General features: G+C 34.0%; 1 protein-coding gene across 3 annotated transcripts in view; it reads right to left on the reverse strand.

Moving 5' to 3' along the window:
• Window positions 1-19577, reverse strand: part of Syt1 (synaptotagmin 1) — a 519932-nt gene that overhangs the window by 397861 nt on the left and 102494 nt on the right. For all 3 annotated transcript variants that reach the window (XM_015482663.2, XM_015482662.2, XM_048804683.1), the window contains exon 2: window positions 18203-18319. The gene's annotated coding sequence lies outside the window, so the exon portion shown is untranslated. The remainder of the gene's footprint in view (window positions 1-18202; window positions 18320-19577) is intronic.

The following is a 19577-nucleotide window of genomic DNA, read 5'->3' on the forward strand; positions in this document are numbered from 1 at the left end:
GGTTACCTTCTAAGGACGACAGGTGAATTTATTTCGTAGTGAAATTCTGACTCCTGTGCTCTTCCAACTTGTTCTTCAGCTAATTGAAACATCAATATCTGTAAAATATCTCCATGCCTGGTCTTAGTTTCAATATTTTTTTGTTCTCATTACTAAATGAAATAAAATTTCTTCTAATTAAGGACAGCACTAGGACAACTATGCAGAGAGAGAGGGTCATTTCTGCTATCTCTCTCTCACCTTTGGGAGGATCCTGTTCCTTCTCAAATCTATGAAAACCTGTTCTGGGGCAAAGATATGAGTCAATTTATAACTTATTTTGAATTTAAACCAACTGAGGCCTTCTTTGCTAAATATGGATGGAAGTCTCAGAGCCCTAGGGGCACTGGGGAGGGGACAGAAGTGACTGTAAGGGCCACTTCCAATTGCCTAGAATTGTTCCTGGAGGTGATGACTGCCTCTGATTTTTCCAAAGGCTCTTGAGTGAGGGCCCACCTTGTTTGAGCAAAACCCTTTTAAAGACTCTCTAGTCTTCTCCATGGACTTCTACTTCCCTACTGCCTTTTTCTTTATCCTTCTTCCTATTTACCCTTCACTCTGTTACCCCACCCCCTTTTCAATAAGAGGGAAAGAAAAGGAGCAAAAGCAACTGGACGAAGACATAATTAGGGGACGAGCCAGCTTCCAAGAGGGAGGGCCACTCCTAGCATTCACTGAGCAACTCAAAAGAAAAGACAGAGTGGCCCATTCTCAATATTATTCATGAACTGGTTAGCCATTTTTTAAAAAAGCAAAATATCACTCCCTTCCCTTCATGTAGAGTAATCAATAGTAAATAATATGAGACAATTTAGGCAAAATAGAAAGGCCTGAGACATTGGGAATAACCTGATACATGTTTCCCTACATGTTGGTTATCTTTTTTGTATTTTAAGGATTCTGTGAAGATAATCTTACCTAACAGCATCCTACAGGGTTAACTATCTGGGTCCTCTTAAATGATAACTGCCCACACAGGACTCTCAAGGGGCATAAATTTGTTCCAAGAAGAGTTTTCCTGATTATTGCTGATTTATATGGGATGGACTCTCCTACTCAAATGAAAAAAATCAAATTGTTTTCTTCTCAGTTTGGAATTTAAGCTGAGAGTTGGAGAGGCTTAAGTTTATGGGCCTCTAAGGGATTTCCAGCAACCTGGAGAATGCTCCTGCTGCTGAGATCCCTGCAGATGCTTTGGATTCCAGTCTCTCTGAAATACTACAGCTTAATGCTTCTTTGGGTTATGTAGACCTCCTAGTGTGCTTTTGATAAAATCACTGACATTGACTCAAGTTTAAATGGTTTCTGTGACTTGCCATTCAAACATTGTTAATATGGTGGCCATGCCTATATTTATCCTGTGAAAAATCCAAACTCTGTTCCTCTGAATTTCTTTTAAAGCATTGCATTTCCAAGGCTACTTTTCTTCATTTATCTTTGCTTTTCATCTTTCTGATGTATTTGACCCATTTTCTTTATTTTGCCAAGTTGGAGTTAAGTAGATAAAGCATATAGATGGAGAGTTCTAGGGAGTAATATGGGATTACTGCATCCAAAAGGCTCATTGCTCACAGGCTGTTTGATGTGCTATTTAGAAACTCAATTTTTGATCAACAAAGGGAATCAGTGTGGCCTTTCTGAACTTTGAGGTTCTTCAAGAACATCATTTACCATTAACCATTAAACATAAAGCATCAAGGGAAATTTAAAGTTTTTGCTCAGGGATTTAATAAAATTCCAACAAAACAAATGAGAAAAATGAAATGAGCAGAGCTCCCAATTCATGCTTTCCACTAAATTGATATCCATATAGTCTAGCTTGTGTCAAAAGAAAAAGGTATCTTTGTAAGATTCCCCTTATACTATAAAACCTCAAACCAAATTCCCCTTAGGTGAAAGCCTATTCTTAATAGAATTTGACTAAGCTAAAACCATGGTTGAACAGAGGATCACAGGATTTTCTTGGAAGCAACTAGAGTTCTATATGGAACAAAAAGACTGTGTTCATTGAAAAATATGATTTAAGTTATTTTTAATGTTTACCTAATGCACTGAGGCATTGAAATGTAAAAGTTACAGCAAAAGCTTGCAGAATCTTTCAGTCCTTTTCAAGTAAATGATATGAAGATAGAAAGAAAGAGGTAAAATTATACCCATGTAATTATGGGTCTAGAGATATCTCTAGGTCTTTCTTAATAATCAAAGATGGAGATAGACCTGGACCATTTGTGAAACTGAGGTTACAGACAACAATAAGTTCAGTTCAGAAACTTTAGGTAAGTTTTTCTTTTACAGTGAATAATGTTACATAGAGAAAGAAAATCTTTGTTTGTAAGTGAAAGTATTTTGTTATCAGTGTAAATTAAGACAGATTCCACATACCACCACAGTTCATTCAAATCTCTAATTAACTTGGGGATTGCTTACATGTTGGAGCTACTTCTTATTCCTTTTTCTCCTCTTCTGATGAATCTCAGTAGCAACTGCAGGAACTGGGCACAGAGTCAAAGGAGACTGCAAAGGAGACTGGGTAAAAATCCTCCATTAGTCTTTCCCAGCCTAATCTACTTTGGAGAGCCAACAGCTGTAGATACTTAATAGAAATTAATCTCTTTCTGTTATTTGGTCTTACAATGCTTCATTCTAATACTGATTACACTGATGTTCTAAGATATGCTGGCAAAATGCTGCTGTAATACAATTTCTTTGCTGCTAGAAAGGAAAGCTCTTGAGATTTCTCTTGCTTACATAGCTGCTTCAGGTGATTACATCTTTACACAGATGTTAATTACTCTCAGGAGAAAGCTGCCCAAATCATTTGATATCTTGCAGTGGGTACCAAAGAGTGACTTAAAGGCTATTATGGATATTGTTTTCTCACTCCTGTTGCCGTCTAAACTCCATTCTGATGAATTTGGGGCAGATGGCAAAAAACAAAACAACAACATCAAAAAAAAAAACTTTATAAATGGTAGCTAGCAAATTAACAAAATGGGTTACTAAAAATCTATACAGACTTGAAGTCTCCGTCTATTCCAAAGTTGAGGTCTGGCTTTAATAAGGCCAAAGACATATATCTCTGCCTGGAGATTCTTGTCAAAACTTCCATCAGTAGTTCTCAGACTTCACTGAGTATTAAGCTCCCCCTGGGAGGAGTAAAAATCCTGAGGCCCAGGCCTTAGTTCAGACCCATTTAATCAGAATCTTGGGAGTGAAACCCAGTCCTTAGTATTTTATGAACTCCCCAGGCAATTCCCATGTGCAGTGAAGGCTTAGAAGAGCTGGCTTGCATACATATACAGCCCTACAGTACTCAGCCTGTGCTGGTGAGCTGCAGCCCAGCAGACACAGGCAAGATGGTCTTCTCCGTGAAGAAATCAAAAACACTGCAGCATTGGGTAGTGAGGGTCAGGAACAATAGTATTAAAAATACATCTATAGAACAAAGAAAGGAAAAAACCAACCAACCAACTGTGATGTAACTTCTAAAGTAAATGTGAAAAGGCCAGACAGAGCAACAGGCCACTTAGTGCATGTCTCATAAAGGGGCAAAGTGCACAACACCCATTTGTTATTCTCTCTTCAAAAATGAAGGAACTATATATGAACATCTAATATTTCATTGATTGTACCTGGTACAACTAAAATGGTAGACTTGCATTAGTGCTTTGTTAATGCTTCAAGATACAAAGTGAAATTAGGCGGCTCAGTTCTTAAAAGTAGATCATTAATATTAATGATTGGGGAAAACAAAAACTTGGAAAAACTAAATTACATGGGCAGGCTGAGTGTGAGGTATATCTACTCAGAAATAAATTAATAAAGGGACAATATTATTATTTAAGAAAAGCGTGCATTTGAATTAGTTATGAAGTTTCATAACTTTATGAGAGAAGAAACATAACTTTCTTTATTTTGCCAGTCTGTAATCAATCAGGAAAAAAAAATGCTATGTAAGTCTTAAGACTTTGTTTTGGTTTTATCTTTGTCTTTCCCAAACACCTGGTGCTCATACCACTGTCTGATTAACATAAATAAGCACAGAGTGTCTGCTTTTCTTTCCAGAGATAGATGTTAGGGTTGTGCAACTCCTTAAAAAGTAAAAGCGGGAAGAGCTATTTCTAAATGGGGATCCACACCAGTAAGCAACATGTAAATTGGTATTACGTGACCTCATGTCAAAGCCTTCAAATATTCAAAGATGGCTAATTTGATGCACCTATCTGATTTCATTAACATGGAAAATGGTTATTCTGAATGGAAAAATACCAAATTCACAGAAAATGAAAATACAAGTATTTGAACATTCTGTCTTTCCTTGCAAAGTATACTATGCCCAGATTATTATGCAGCTCAGTCAATATTGGAGCACACCTGCTTGTTCTGATAAGGAATATATTTTTCTCATCATTATACATCCTTTCACATATTGAGGTCCAGGATAATTTAGGCCTGACAGTTTCATATTCTGTTTTAGAACATACAGAAATATCTTACAGGCTTTATTTAAATCGTTAGATATAGAGCCTTCAGAATGGATGAGTTGTGGGTCAAGGCATGGGGATTACGTTAGCATAAAATAGCCATTTTTTTGTGGTTATACACACACAAAATGTCAGAGAACAAACATGGAAGTGTATGGAAGAAACACATTCTCTCTGCAATCATTACAGTTACCATTAGTTTTACACATAGTTCTCTAAGAGCAATTCTTATATAAACTAAATAAGGATGCACTAATCCATTTGCTTTTCTCCCACAAGCATAAAACTAGATGGGAGTATGTGAGCTTCTATGTGTTGCATTCATGTGACACGTACAGCTCAGCTACTTAATGCAGCAACCTGACAGCTGAGAAGACTTCCCCAGGCAGTCACAGATATTGGAGATAATCACTATTTTGCTTCCTCCTAGTGCTTCGGAGTGCTGGTCTCTGCTCTTGAGTGCAGGTCTTTGTGGCATGGTTTTTGGGTTTTCTATTTAACTTGTACTAGATGGCCCACTTTCTTGTACCAATGACTTTTTAATCTTTTTTTTTTTTTAAACTTTGGTAAGAAATACATTTAATAGCACAATTCAATACACACAGTGCAAATAAATAACTGAAACAGAAGTTCACAAAGCATAAGTGCAGTATTCTGCACTTATAAATAAATTATATTTTACACTTTTTTTTTTTTTGGTACTGGGGACTGAATCCAGGGGTGCTTTACCACTGAGTCACTTGCATCCCCAGTCCACTTGTTATTTTTTATTCTGAGACAGAGTCTCACTAATTTGCTTGGGGCCTTGCTAAATTGCTGAGACTAGCTTTGAACTTGCAATCCTTCTGCCTTAGCCTCCCAAATTGCTGAGATTTCAGGTATGTACCACTGTGCCCAACTTACATTGTATGTTAATAAAACCTCAGGCCACTGATAAACTAGAAGTCAAAAAGGCTTGGTAATATCATGCCTTGCCTTAGAGATGATGTTTTGAGGACCATTTAAAATTATTGTATATGAAACTAGTATGTAGGACCATTTATCCACCTTGCCCAAGGTCACACAGGTATCTGGTAAAGCTAAAATTGAAGTATGGGTGTAATAGTGTCTGAAAAAACTCTGAAACACTCAATCCTCCAGATGACTTCCAGGTGATATTTGTTGTTTGTGGCTCCCAGGGTATAGGTAAAGAAGGACCCATTTTCTTTTCTTTTTCTAAGAGTGGCTCTTCCTGACAAGTAGGTGGCTTTGAGCTGGAGAAAGGGCAAAGGTATGAACAGGCAAAGGGCCTTGGTATGACACTTGGACTTCAACTTGCCAAGGGCCCCCAAGTCTATCCTTTAAGGACTCAGTGAAGTTTATAGGAAAGAAAGGCCCTTCCTATAATAATCTTCATTGCAAAATGATTTCTTTTTATTAAACAGTGATCCATACATAGCCCAATCAACTTGGCCTAAATATATCATACATACACACATACACACACCCTAAGCACATTTTGCATAATTTATAAATAACAAAATATCAATTTTATAAACAGCACCCAAAATTAGGACATCAAAAAATTGTTAGCCTATGAAAGGTTTCAGAGAAAGGGGAAGGCTGCATGTCCAAGTTTTTTTTAATCATAACTGAAAATCTAAATTGTTTCTCTAGATGTTTTTGTAAATAAAATGCCTTATTCCATTTTTAAATGAACAGTGCTACATATTCAAATCTATTCCTTGTTTACATAAAATGATTTCAAATGAGTAGTTCTTTCCTCCTTTTAGTCAGAAATTAAATTTTATTTTCATCTGTAAAATCCAAAAGAAATAAACTTAGCTATCAAGGGGTCCATAATTTTTAAATATCTGTACTAATGAGCTGTAATGTTTTGGCTATAGGCCAAAGTGACATGATGCTTCGTTACAATTTTTTTTTCCATTCAAGTTTTTAAAAAGAAAAAAAAAAGTGAGAAAAAAACTCAAACAAGTTGAATTTGCAGTATTAAGAATATGAGTTAGGAGTAAGGAAGAGTTTCTATAAGATGTAAAAGTCCCTTCACAGAAGGGATGTTTTCTTTCCCTCAAATGTTCCTTTGATTTTGATGATTACTTAAGATATACTAAAGAGTAGAAGTAGAGTAAAATATAAATGGAGTAAAAGTAAAATATATCCTATTTTTTCTGTCATTTCTATTCATAAATTGTTAGGTGAGAATAAAAGTGCATTTTTTTCTGAGGTTTAGAAATAGTCATAAAATAAACACAGCCACATTCAAGAAATTAAAGTGACTTGAAAGTAAAACAAAGATTCCCATAAGACCACTTTATCTTGCTTTATGCCAGCACTTCAGTCCCTCACGGACTGTCAAGGAAGCACAGTCCCTTGCCATTGGTGGTTCTCTTTGATGTGAGCATGCATACCACGTTCCCCAATATTAGTTTGATGCAAAAGCAGTATGGATGCTTGGATAACTAGCAGATGTGGCTGTTGCTTTGTATTTCTCTTCATTATTACATTTTCGGAATGGAAAGGAGATAAGGCCTTACACCAGCCATTGTTATCAATATCAAGGAGACACACATAAAAGATATGTGAACAAAATGAAATTTAAGACGTCAATAGGAGACAGACTGTTATAGGAAAGTACCAGATAATTAAATTTAAGAAAGAATCTAAATTTCAGACTTCTTACAATATAGAGAGCTATAGCAGACACAGATAAGAATTTGTACTTAAAAACACATGCAGATATGAAAGCACATTGTCTTTTCTATAATAGAACAAGTGACTGTATGGGACAGTATAAACCAGGTCATCATGATTTAAATGTAAATGGATGGATTGGACTACAGTTTTTAGAATCAGGAATAGAAAATGCAATAGCAGGAGAGTTGTGACAAAAACATTTTCACATTCTTTATTTCCTTCTCCCCTTGTCCCTTTTTGAGGACAGAGGCCTCTGTGTTTTGTTTGCTTCTTGCACAGTGCTTGGTGTAATGAGATTCTCAGTAAACAAATGAGCAGTTAATACCTGTTAACACCACTTGGAGGTCGCAGGTGAATGACAGCCTTCAGAGGCCTGCCTAACACACAAGATTACAATCAATGGTGTCCAATAATCCCTCTACTAATTGACCTCAAACCCAGAAACCAGTCTTTCCTATCTCTGTTTTATTTTTCCTGGATGCTTCCTGTTCCTGCTTCTCCTCATTTCACCTCACATATCATCTGCAGTTTACAAGGCTGTGGAACCTTCAAATGTATTGATCACATTTTATTAATCTGAAAAATTGTAATATTGAATTCAGTGCCTATTAGTTGGCAAATGCCTCTCAGATAACTACCTTAATCAAGGTAACTACTTTTGACTTCCTCTTCATAGGTGGAGTTAAAAGCCAAGATGATGTATATATGTTGAACAACAAAAGCTCTCAGAAGATTAAATGTTGGTTGACTAAAGGAAGTTTCCAATAGAAGGAGGAACCTGTCCCCCCAGTGTCATTACCATTTTTACCTGTCATGATAGCTTTGGGACTGGCCTTTGTTGATTTTTTTTTTTTTTTGCATCTATTTCTGAGAGATACTGAATTGTAGTTTACTCATTTAAGGTATAATCTCTCCCATAAATGTTTGGTAAAATTTACCAGAGAACCCATCTGGGCCTGATGTATGCTGTCTTTTTAGTCTCAATTTTATATATTACTAATACAGAGCTAATATCAAATAGTAACTTCATATGCACAGTGCTATAAGCTTCAGTAAGTTCTATAGCCCAATAAAGAGACATAACAGGTACAGGTCACATATAGCTCTATGGGTTTGAAGAAGGATCTTATATCCTGTCTAGGATAAGGAAATAACTAAAAGACATAACAAGAAGCAAATAAAACAATCGTTCTACACTCTCATTGATCCAGCCTGAATCTCCCCTAAGTTTTCTCCCTCCCTCCCTCCCTTCCTTCCTTTCTTCCTTTCCTCCTTCCTTTCTTTTTTTTTCTCACAGCTTAAAAATGTCTAACAAAGGATCTAGACATAGTCTATGAGGTTCTTTACCCCAAATGGGACCTCATGAACTCATCCACCTCAGAGCGTTCCTTCTATCTCATAGATATGTCTTTTTATCTGGGTGGGGTAAAGCATTATTTAAATAAAAATATAATTGGCAAGAGCCTATTTCTTTTTAAGTGGACACAAACTCATTCAAAGAAATGTTCATAGCACTCAGGACTTGTCCATGTTGAGCTGATTGTAGTAAAGCAGTGCCTTCCTGGTATATGTTCAAGAAACTTCTTGGTGCATACACTGGCTCTAAAGACAGCAAAATAAAATAAAATCTGATACCAAAATGTTTTGGACAATGGCAGCATTTCTAAAATCCAAGGTGACCATGGTAAAAGGACAACCACACTTATGTGAATATAAATTTCAGTATGTCAGTTTAAAAACGTTTTATTATTTTATGCTCATGCTTCATAAAATTTTAGTATTTCTTGATTCTTCATTGTGCCATTTTTCAATAAGAAATATCAGAAACATTAAGGCAGTTTTCCACCTATTTTCTGAAACTGACAATGCTGATGATATTTTTGGAAAGAAGAAAAATATGTATCTAATCTTTCATGCATATATGGAAAACCACTCACCACAGTCCAGAATCCTATTACAGAGAGATGTATAAAAACAAATATATATTCTGTTCCACGAACTAAATTTCAGCATCCAGAGAAAATAACTGGATGATTTATATTCCATGAGCTGAAAAATGTAGTTTCAGGACATGAATGGAAAACCTTTCTTAATGAGTAAGAGTAATTTTTACCCTATCAACAGACTTCTGAATTTCATTATATGTAAATAAGAATCATTAGTATAGAAAACCAAATAAACTTTATATATATAAAACTGTTAATTAATTAGTTAATCCTAAATTTTTTAACAGTAAATTAAAACAATGGTGATTTTCAGTTACCACAGTGTGTTAGAAAAAACAATGTAAAACTTGTGGCACATATAAAAGAAATAATAACTTTAATTTTAAAAACTCTATGGAAAGGATTTTAGGGAAAACAGTGCATTTCTTTAAATTTCACTATGTTCTAAAGCATCAGAGATCTACAAGAAAAAATGGAATAATAAACAAAAAGAAAACCTGGAATAAATGTTTGCTGGCAAGATAAATTCAAATTTATGAGAAACACAAAGATTATTTAAACTAAGTTCAGGTTTATATACATAAATCATCTTCCCTATTCTCCAAAGATATTTCTTTTAGTAGAAAAATGCAAACTGTTAAAATTTTGGTTTCAATATTCTTGCTTAGTTTGAAGAGCCTATTGAGAAAATATTATCCTGTGTGTCCATACATAATTGAATCAGAGAGACCAGATAAGTTGCGGACACTAGACTACGTGAAAGCAGGCAAATAGCATATATATATTGTTTTCATTTTTTATCCTCTTAAGTGCTTTTATAAAAAATAAAAAAAACAAAGATGTTGGTAAATAAAATAGATTTTCTCAACTACAAATATTTTCATTGGTTGAACAAATTTTTGAAATGATTTTGTTGATTTCAGTAGATTCTGTAAGGAGAATATTCTGCATCTCAAATAGATTTGAATCATACTGATGATAAATCAGTTTGTAATGTCTTATTCAATAGTCTAAATTATTAAACTAGATTATAAAACAGAATTTCCTTTTATTTATACATAGAAGTTAATGAGCAGATGAACCACCTCCAATATTTTTAGAATTAAAAGTCCTTAGACTACATTAAGAAGCTACTCTCTTTTCTTCTATCTGAAATGTGCTCAGTAAGATGAAGGAGGTTTATGAGAAATGGTCAGCAGGATGATTTCTGAGGAAAGCTTTTTTGGATCTTTTGCAGAGGGGTCATTTTTCCTCCTATATAACGTCAAAACAATTACTATCCCCAAAGGATTAATCTGGTCATTTACTGTCTCAGCTGCCATCTTGATGGGGACCAGTTTTAGACAGAGAATATTTTTTTTCCTAAAAGATATTTTTTTGGACTCTTCCTTGCTCATTCAGAATGTAATAAAAAAATCATAAAATAATTTGTCGCCTAGAAAACTGTGATATTGTACTCTTATTTCAGAAAATCTTCAGTTACTATACTAAATATAGTTTTGTTTCTTATCTATAAATATATTAGAGTTAGGAAGTATTAAAAATGCACTTCTCCATTGTCAGGCAGAATTGTATTAAAATTTTTCACAAGGACGAATATTTCTTTTTTAAAAAATTTGAAGAACAGATTTCAACATTCTTTTCTGCAGAACATTAGTTATATCATGTATTCATTGTTCTTTTCTATAATTTAAGCAGTTTTCTCTCTTTTTGGTCCTCAGTGTACAACATTTCTTGTAATGATGGACACTTGCTTTTAGCCCACATTTGATGTTCCTTTTTGTTTTCTTCTTATTTTAGCATCTTGAAACTTTCTCTGTTCTTTTCTTACAAAGCTATGTTGTGCTATAAATAACTATGGTTTTGTTGCTATTTCTATATTTTGTTCTTTTTCAGTTGTTGGACTTAAATTTGAATGCAATTCTCTAATACAGTGATTAAACCCAGAATTTTTCTTGCTATATTTTTATTTGAATACCCTAGAATAATGCTTATTTTATATAGTAGCATCCTGCCAACTTCTCAGCTATGGTGAACCAAAAACTACTTCATTTTCAGTATACTTGATAGCAAATTTTAATTTAACAAAATATGCTTATTCCTTAAACATAATTTTTCATATTTTCTCTTAAATTCCACCTTTCATTTTTTCTCAACTTATGACCATCTTAATACATACATTAGCCTGAAGAAGTATATAAAATAAGAATACTATAATGTTTATATGCCATCATATTGCTAAGGTGCTATGAAATTCTAATTATCTTGGTAAATTCAGTCCAGTATGCAAGAAATCATCATAGGTTGTGAATGTTGCAATTGTTTTGTTAATTTTCTATATACTTTAAGCAGTAGTAAAGGTATTTAAAATTTTCTTAGTAAATGTCTTAGTAACTTGTCATAGTAGTTGGCTTATGTTTAGGAGTTCTTAGGTTTTGTTCTAGGTAAAGATACCCTCTTGAAAAGTCACTCAATGATTGGCAGGCCTGTCCAACTACATGGGGTAGTACTACTATTCCATTACTTAGTACCTTTTTCTTTTTCAGAAAATCACTTTTCAATACACAAGGACTGTTGATATGAAACAAACTGTCAATCAGTAGGACAATATTAGGAAAAGGACAGTGCTATAATCTGAATGTTTGTCCTGCTACTTCTAAATTCCACTGTTAAAATACTAATGCCATGGTGATGGTATTAGGAGGTAAAGCTTTTGGAAGATGATCATGTTTGTGCATTAATACCCTTATAAAAAGGGCCCAAGAGACATCCCTTATATTTTCTCTTATGTAAAATTTCAGTGAAAAGACAGTCTTCTAGGAAACAGGCCCTCGGAACATACTAAATTAGCTAGTATCTGGGTCTTATACATCCCAACCTCCAGAACTGTGAGACGTAAATTTTTGCTATTATAAAGTTGCCTAGCTGATGGTATTTTGTTATAGCATCCAGTAGAGGCTAACATAGCTTTTCAGTGTTCATGCTATAGCAATTCAAACAAATTTATACCTTTTGAGATAATCTTTTGTTGTCTCACCTTTTTACTGCTTTTAAAAATACTTTTTTATATTTCTTTCTTTGTTTCTACTCTTCTATAGGATTATATCAAGTTCTATTCTATGCTCATGTGAACCTTACTATTCTTCTGAGCATATGTTCAAGGTATGTTTAGCTGCACACTTCTTACGGATGATTAAATGTAAGACAAATGAAGGCCCTTTTTCATGCTTGCTAACAGTTCGCATAAATATATTTAAATAAAAAAAAATCCACACTAAATGGATGAATTATTAAAGAAAACAAAACTTTTAGTTTTATTAAATTATAATAGAAGGCATCTAACTTGTTCATAAAATATTTCATATGATGGAAATAAATATCAGCATAAGGAAATGAAAAAAAATAATTTGTATTATTAAATTAGAGCTTCTACTCTGATTAAATGTTGCTTTTTAGTGTAATTACTTTATTTTCAACTGATAATTCAGTGATAATGAGTTTAAGAGACATTATTAAGAAATTTATGTCTGTTTTTTTTTTTACTTCTTTCCAGTTACTAGTTAATCTCTTCTTCATGAATGTAAACCTTCTTAAAGGCTGCTATGTGTTCTTTTCTTATTATCTATTCCTTGCTATATATCCAACATCCTCAAGTTAATAACTTTCCTTCCTATTACCACAGTGAATTCTCAGAAGTCTTTCTTTTTATGTTGAGTAGATACATACAACCCTCACTGAATTTATAAGTGGCTAGTTGAATTTAATCCATACCAAAAATATTTGGTCAGACAGGTAGCACAGAGCAGATTTATTCTGATGTGTCAGTATAGGACACTTAATCACTGCAAAATGTAATTAAGAAAAGGCTAAGGATTAGAAAAGATGCCTTTTATGCCTGGACTATGGGGTATTTGATTCTGAAATAGTCACACTGTAGCTACCCTGTTATTACTAGCTATATGGATTAAATTTCTCAGACAGTTCATCTTGTCTATTATGTAAATTTATGAATTTCCTTGTCCCTTCCATTTAAGAAGATTGAAAGCCTTGAAGAGTTAAAATAAGTGGATCAGAATGATTTTAGTTGAAAACAGTAAGAATCAATAAGGTTTAAATGAAGAGCAGACTCATTGATTGACAGGAAAAATGTTAGATAAAAATTAGAAAAAATATGATTATATTTATTGAACTTAACAATCTTTTGATGGGTCTGATTATTCTTATAATTTCTTTCTCCTTCTTCATTAGAATGAAATCTCCATGGAAAGTAGGACCTGGATAAGAAGATTAGAAGAGTGACCAGCATTGTAAGCAATTAAAAGAATCATCATTGAATGAACAAGTGTGAACTCAGGCTCCAACATGAACAAGATTTGTTGGACCAGAGAAGAATAGAAGACAAAGTCAGATTTATTAGATAACTAAATATAAGGCACAAAATCCAAAATTCTTGATGTTACCATACCTGATGGCACAGCATCAGTCAAGCAATTTTAGGTATCCACTCAAAGGAATGAGGTAACAAAATCATATGGAAAAACCATACAAGACTGGGAGGTGGTACCTATCCTTTCATTAAGCTAGCTTTTCACAGTGGTTCCTAAAGCTGCCTAATAGAGGTTGAGATAACACAGGCCTTAATGACTCCTGTTTGAAGACTGTTTGGAATGTTGTCTAAGATCCATCTTATCTTTTGCTCATGTTTCTTGAGAATAAAATAGAAAGGAGAGGAACTTTGTATTTAAAAAAATACCTCTTAACCACTTTCTTCACCAGAAGATGAACCACTTTTTTTTTCCTGCAGTGCAATTTTTAGAGTTAAGACTAATTTTAGAAACTTACATGATGACCTTTGTTGTGCCTCAACCTAAACAGTAATAGAAATTGTTTTAGACTACTGTTTTACTGAAAATTAGGGTTGATGAAGAATTACGGGATGTTTTTACAGGATGGCTTTCTAAGATCTTGTTTTGTTATTTCAATTGGTGGTTGAAATCAGGGGGAATTAACCACTAGCTGCAACCCCGGTCCTTTTTCTTTTGGATTTTGAGAAAGAATCTTGCTTGCTAAGTTGCTGGGGCTGACCTAGAATTTGTGATTCTCCTGCCTTAGCCTCCCAGGTTGCTGGGATGACCGATGTGTGCCAAAGCATCTAGCTTGCTTTCTAAGTTCTTGCTTGTCATACCAGGTTAGCCTAGTAGTGAGGCTGATATCAAATCAAGAGATGCTATATATTATAGGCCTTTATTTTGAATTTATTACTTTTTCCTCAGATAATTTTAGACATGAGGAAATAGTTCTATTTACTTTCTACATCTCACAATTGTTTACTAGGTTCCATGGAAGGCATGGGACTGTATTTAGGACTTCCAAAACCTCCTTGAAGTCCAAAGGATAGATTAATAAGACAGCCCCTTATTCGGGCCTTATTTCTTGAGGTATTCACACTCCTTGCCCTTCATCTCTAGGCACAATGCCACCTGCTGTCTCCAGCTATTCAAATTTAATAAAGGGAAATAATTAAAATAAAAAGTACGAAATTAGAAGAGAACAAAATTGTGTTTTAACATGTTGGCTAAACGAAACAAAATTCACATAGTATCTAATAATACACAGTATGCCTTCAATACATGTTTGGAAAATTCAATGAACAGCTACATAAGGAAAAGCAGACAATTGGTAAATTTGGTGAACACCTTATTTTGTGTTTGTAAAATTCCTTAGTGGAGTTCGGTGAAGCCTTGACTGTTATGTCGAGCAATTCACAGAAAAGATACTGGTGGAAGGCAGGAGCTCACCAAGTTCTCTCTTCCCTGCATTCACGGCTCTCATTGGAGTTGCACTGATGCTCCCTGCTTCTACTACCTGTTTCCTCTACACATCTGCCTTCTAAATGGATATGCTATTGCTAAAGGTATTGACACTCATTAAAAGAGTTATAAACGTGATTGTTAATGAGCATCCTTTGCATCTAATAACTAGATCATAATACTAACTTAATTCTGTCTGGATACCTGTTTTGAGAGCATTTTGCCACTCCTCCTCAGCACCACTCAGCATCTCTTTTCTCCATCTCCTTTTCCTCTGCTCGGGACAGTGCTGCTCTTAGTATAACCCTGCATTCTCTGTGTTTTAGGAAAGAATCCCACCATCTTCTTTAATTGCTTATTTACTTACAATCAAATTTGCTTTCCTTTCACATTGATAGTCAAAGTAAATAAGTAATTTAAAAACAATTTGTCTAATTGGTTTCATTTTAAGAATCATATAGTATTGTTTTCTACTCTTCACTTCAAATCTCTAGTATTACAAATCACATGAATTTGCTATAATTTTGAGGATTTATAAAATTGATTCTAGGTATGAAACATCATTTTTAACATTATTTCTTGTGTAGAATGTGTGTTGAGCCCCAAATATTTAATTTATAAATCAAACTTTTGAAACACAATCCAATTGAAGATAGTACCCACCATTACTCTAAAGGTAAGCTTTAACACTAACTGAAAACCAAGGAATCTTTATTTTAAAAACGATTCTTATGGATATGGAAGACAATTTAAATTATTCTAATTTTTTTCAGTGCAGTTTTATTGTACAAAGTGAGGTAATGGGCAAACCTAAGACTTTGACCATTTTCCCTTTCTAGACCCTGATCTCCATGGACTGTGCTATGTAGGAAGCAAGAATTAATTTTATGGGTCAAATGTTCTCTGTAGTTTTCCTACTAGGACTAATGATGCTTTTTGCTCTTTTCCAGTGCCTGAGGTAATCACAACATCCTGTCTTTTCATGGTTCAGAAGATAGCTCGTTGTCCCCTAACTCTCATTTAAGTGTATACTTACTTCAGAGTTTGGCATATGAAATTGGCAAACAATGTCTTCACTTGTTTGCACTAAAAATAAAATGGTGAGAAAATTCTTTAAGAATAGGTAATACAGAAATGTTCACTTATGAAAAAGAGGGAAACTGAGCCCCAAAGTTTCAGCTTCATTGTACCAATGAAGTATCTTTTGAAAGCAAGACATCCATAGAAGTTGCCTCAATGGAATTTGTAACAAAAGGACAGGTTGGAATTCCTAGAGAATGGTTTTTATTAGATATACAAAACGTTGAAGGAAAGACTTATTATTTTAGCAATCTTTGTAAAACTAAATATTTAAATTTAAAAAATTATAAAAAATTATGAACTTAATGCCTTTTGCTCTTGCAGAACTCACTGATTATTTGGCAACATGGGGAAGCTTTTAAATTGGTAGATATCTGAATTCTTGAGTTCCTTAATTAACACTATATATTGAAATTTTAATTTCAAAATATTTAAAATGCAATCAAATATCAAAAGGGAAATAAACACTCTAAAATGTTTTGTACAGTCTCAGAAAAAGTAAATGCATAGGTAAAATTGAAATCTAAATTTTATTTCATTTCAATGTTTTTACTTTGATATCAATTACATGTCTAGAGTTGTTTTATGATATTTTCATATAAGCTGTTTTTCTTACTCTTTTAAAGCAGTGAGTCTTAGACTAGAGTGCATTGGGATCACCTGACAGTGTGTGTGTGTATGTGTGTGTGTGTGTGTGTATATATANTATATATATATTATATATATATATATAATATATATATTATATATATATTATATATATATATATATTATATATATATATATATTTGGTTTTTTTTTATTGTTGGTTGTTCAAAACATTACATAGTTCTTGATATATCATCTTTCACACTTTGCTTCAAGTGGGTTATGAACTCCCATTTTTAGCCCATATACAGATTGCAGAATCACATCAATTACACATCCATTGATTTACATATTGCCATACTAGTGACTGTCATGTTCTGTATAAATATATACACATTTTACATATAGGCATTTTTTTTCAGTCTTACATTGTTTGTTTTAATAATGCCTATATGGAAATCATGAAGCATTGGAAACATGTTTCAACAATAGTAACTGGGATCTTACACTGTAGCATCTTACTGTAAAAGACAGAAGAAACATCTAGCATTGAAATAATCTATCCCCAAAAGTGAACAGCTTGTGATATAATCTGAGCTATGTGCATATTTATTTAATAAGTAGGTGATTTATAGGAATGCATAGTAGATTTATGCCTATAAACTTTTACTATTGATGACACATTGTAATGAACTTCTTCAGGAAGGAAAAAAAAAACATACTAAAATGTAAGTTATGGTATAAAGTCTTCAAGACAGAGTTTCCCACTGTGGCATTTCTCTTATATACAGTCTGACACATGGAAAAGGCAATTTTTAGACATCTAACACTTCGGGTACTTGGGACTCCAAATAAAAGTCAGTGAGATAATCACCTCCAGTTTACTTCATAGGATTGTGTTTATGCCTAGTAAAAGTATGTTAGAAATGACTTAGATCAAAGGAGTAATTTGATTGGTTAATGGAGAGTCAAAGAATGATAATTGAATTTGATGGAATTCATTAGTTAAGACATCCAAGCAGATACTTTACAACCCTGATTATGTGCTCTAACATCTGTAATAGTCATAATGTGATATATGCAATTCACCGTTGAATGAGACATATATGAAAGAATGAGATGTGCTATGGCACAAAAGAATATCAGTATGAGATAAAGTCTGCTCTCCCCTCCTGCCCCCTACCCAATACTCTTGCTAAAATATCATCTGTACAGCAGGCCACAGAAGCACAGAGGCAGATGCCACGGCATATTCTTTTAGAATGCAAGGCTGCTCAAGATCATCTACAGATAATGAACCATGACAACTTTGGATTTGATAAAGTGCAAAATGAGAGTAGGAGAAAACAAAAAATGTTATACCAGTGGCTAGTGCCCCACCAACTAAACCAGCCCTTCAAAAACATTGAGACGAGTTATAATTTCAGATTTTTCTTTGTAAAGCAATACAGTTCTTCAATCTTCTGCATAATGCTCCCCTGCCACCTATCACTTGATGTGGCTGGGAAACAGGCTAGATCATCAATGAAACCTATTGAAAATGTCTGGGTTTTCCAAATACCTTAATCAGACAGTTCCAGAGATGTTTACAGGAATGAACAGGCAGAAGAACAGTCTTCCAGTCTGAGTCCAGTATTGGTTGTTCAAGCTCTTATTGGTTCTCGATCTCCTGTTTCCCCTTGAGGAAGAAAGAAGGATAGAAAGAATCCATGAAAATGCTGGCTTGCGATTCTGCACATGCCTTTACTATCGACTGGATATAGACTTCTGCTTATGCAGTCCATTCATTATTCACACCCAGCACCAGCTTCCTCAATTCCTAGTTGTGCTGGGTGCTTCAGGCTAAGAACCAATAGGTATGAATCATGCTGACACTTAAAAAACTCTAGAAGAATAAACGTTTCAAAAAGGCAAATTTTTCATATCCCTTCTGACGTCTCCCATGCAATGGCATTGGCCTACAGAGGTGAAATAGCATGTGCCGCCCCAGAGTCACCCAGTGGAATTACCCACAGCAGGGAATTATCTCTAAGCAATTCACACTTTGTTTTGCTAACAAGACTCCATGTTAGGATACTGGAGAGCTATCCTTCCCTGGCAATGTTCCCCCACCTTTTTAGAATTATTGAAAAGCTAACTGAGTCTATTTTGATTTGTGAATCTCTTTGTAAGCAACAGCAGCTGCAGCAGGGCTAATAAAAAGGAAAGACATTGCTATTTACCTAGGAAAGATATTGAAATACTGCACATACAGAAGCATCTGAGTTGTACAGAGGTGCTCTATCAAATATTTTAATAATTCCCTTTCTTCCTTGCTTTCTTTATCCCTTCCTCTCTCCTGTCTTTTAAAAACTTACCTTTCCACCATTCTTTCCTTTTGTTTTTTTATTCTATTCTCTTTAATATACTCTTTATTGCATTTATTTATTCTTTGATTTAAAGCTAAAAAAGTAATTTTACCTCAGATTTCTATATATTGACTTACTACCTTATATCTGAGGATTTAAAGTAATGATTTAAAAATATAAATTCTCAAAATTTGACTCAGCAATGTATATAATTCTTCCAGAAATGTAAAAACACAGGTAAGGAGAATTTCACTGAATTCACCTGATTCTTGTACCAGTTAAAAACTAAGGCTTTGCATAGGGGACATTGTGTTGTATGCCCACCCTAAATATATAGAATATATCATTTATCAATCAACATAAGTCAGTACATTTAAAAAATTGAATCAAGACTTTGCAGATTCTAGTGACTCTGCTACTAATCACACAATTCTACTCTCTTTAGAGTTTGTTCTTCAATTCTCTGGAGGAAGCTAACATGGCAACACCCTGTTATTTGAGGATTCAAGTTTTCCTACTTCAAGAGAGTGAACACAATCCCCTGCAGCTTTCATTATATTCTGCATAGAATTTCATAATGCCTCTGCA

Source organism: Marmota marmota, unplaced genomic scaffold, assembly GCF_001458135.2.
Source record: "Marmota marmota marmota unplaced genomic scaffold, marMar, whole genome shotgun sequence".
Lineage (NCBI taxonomy): Eukaryota > Metazoa > Chordata > Mammalia > Rodentia > Sciuridae > Marmota > Marmota marmota.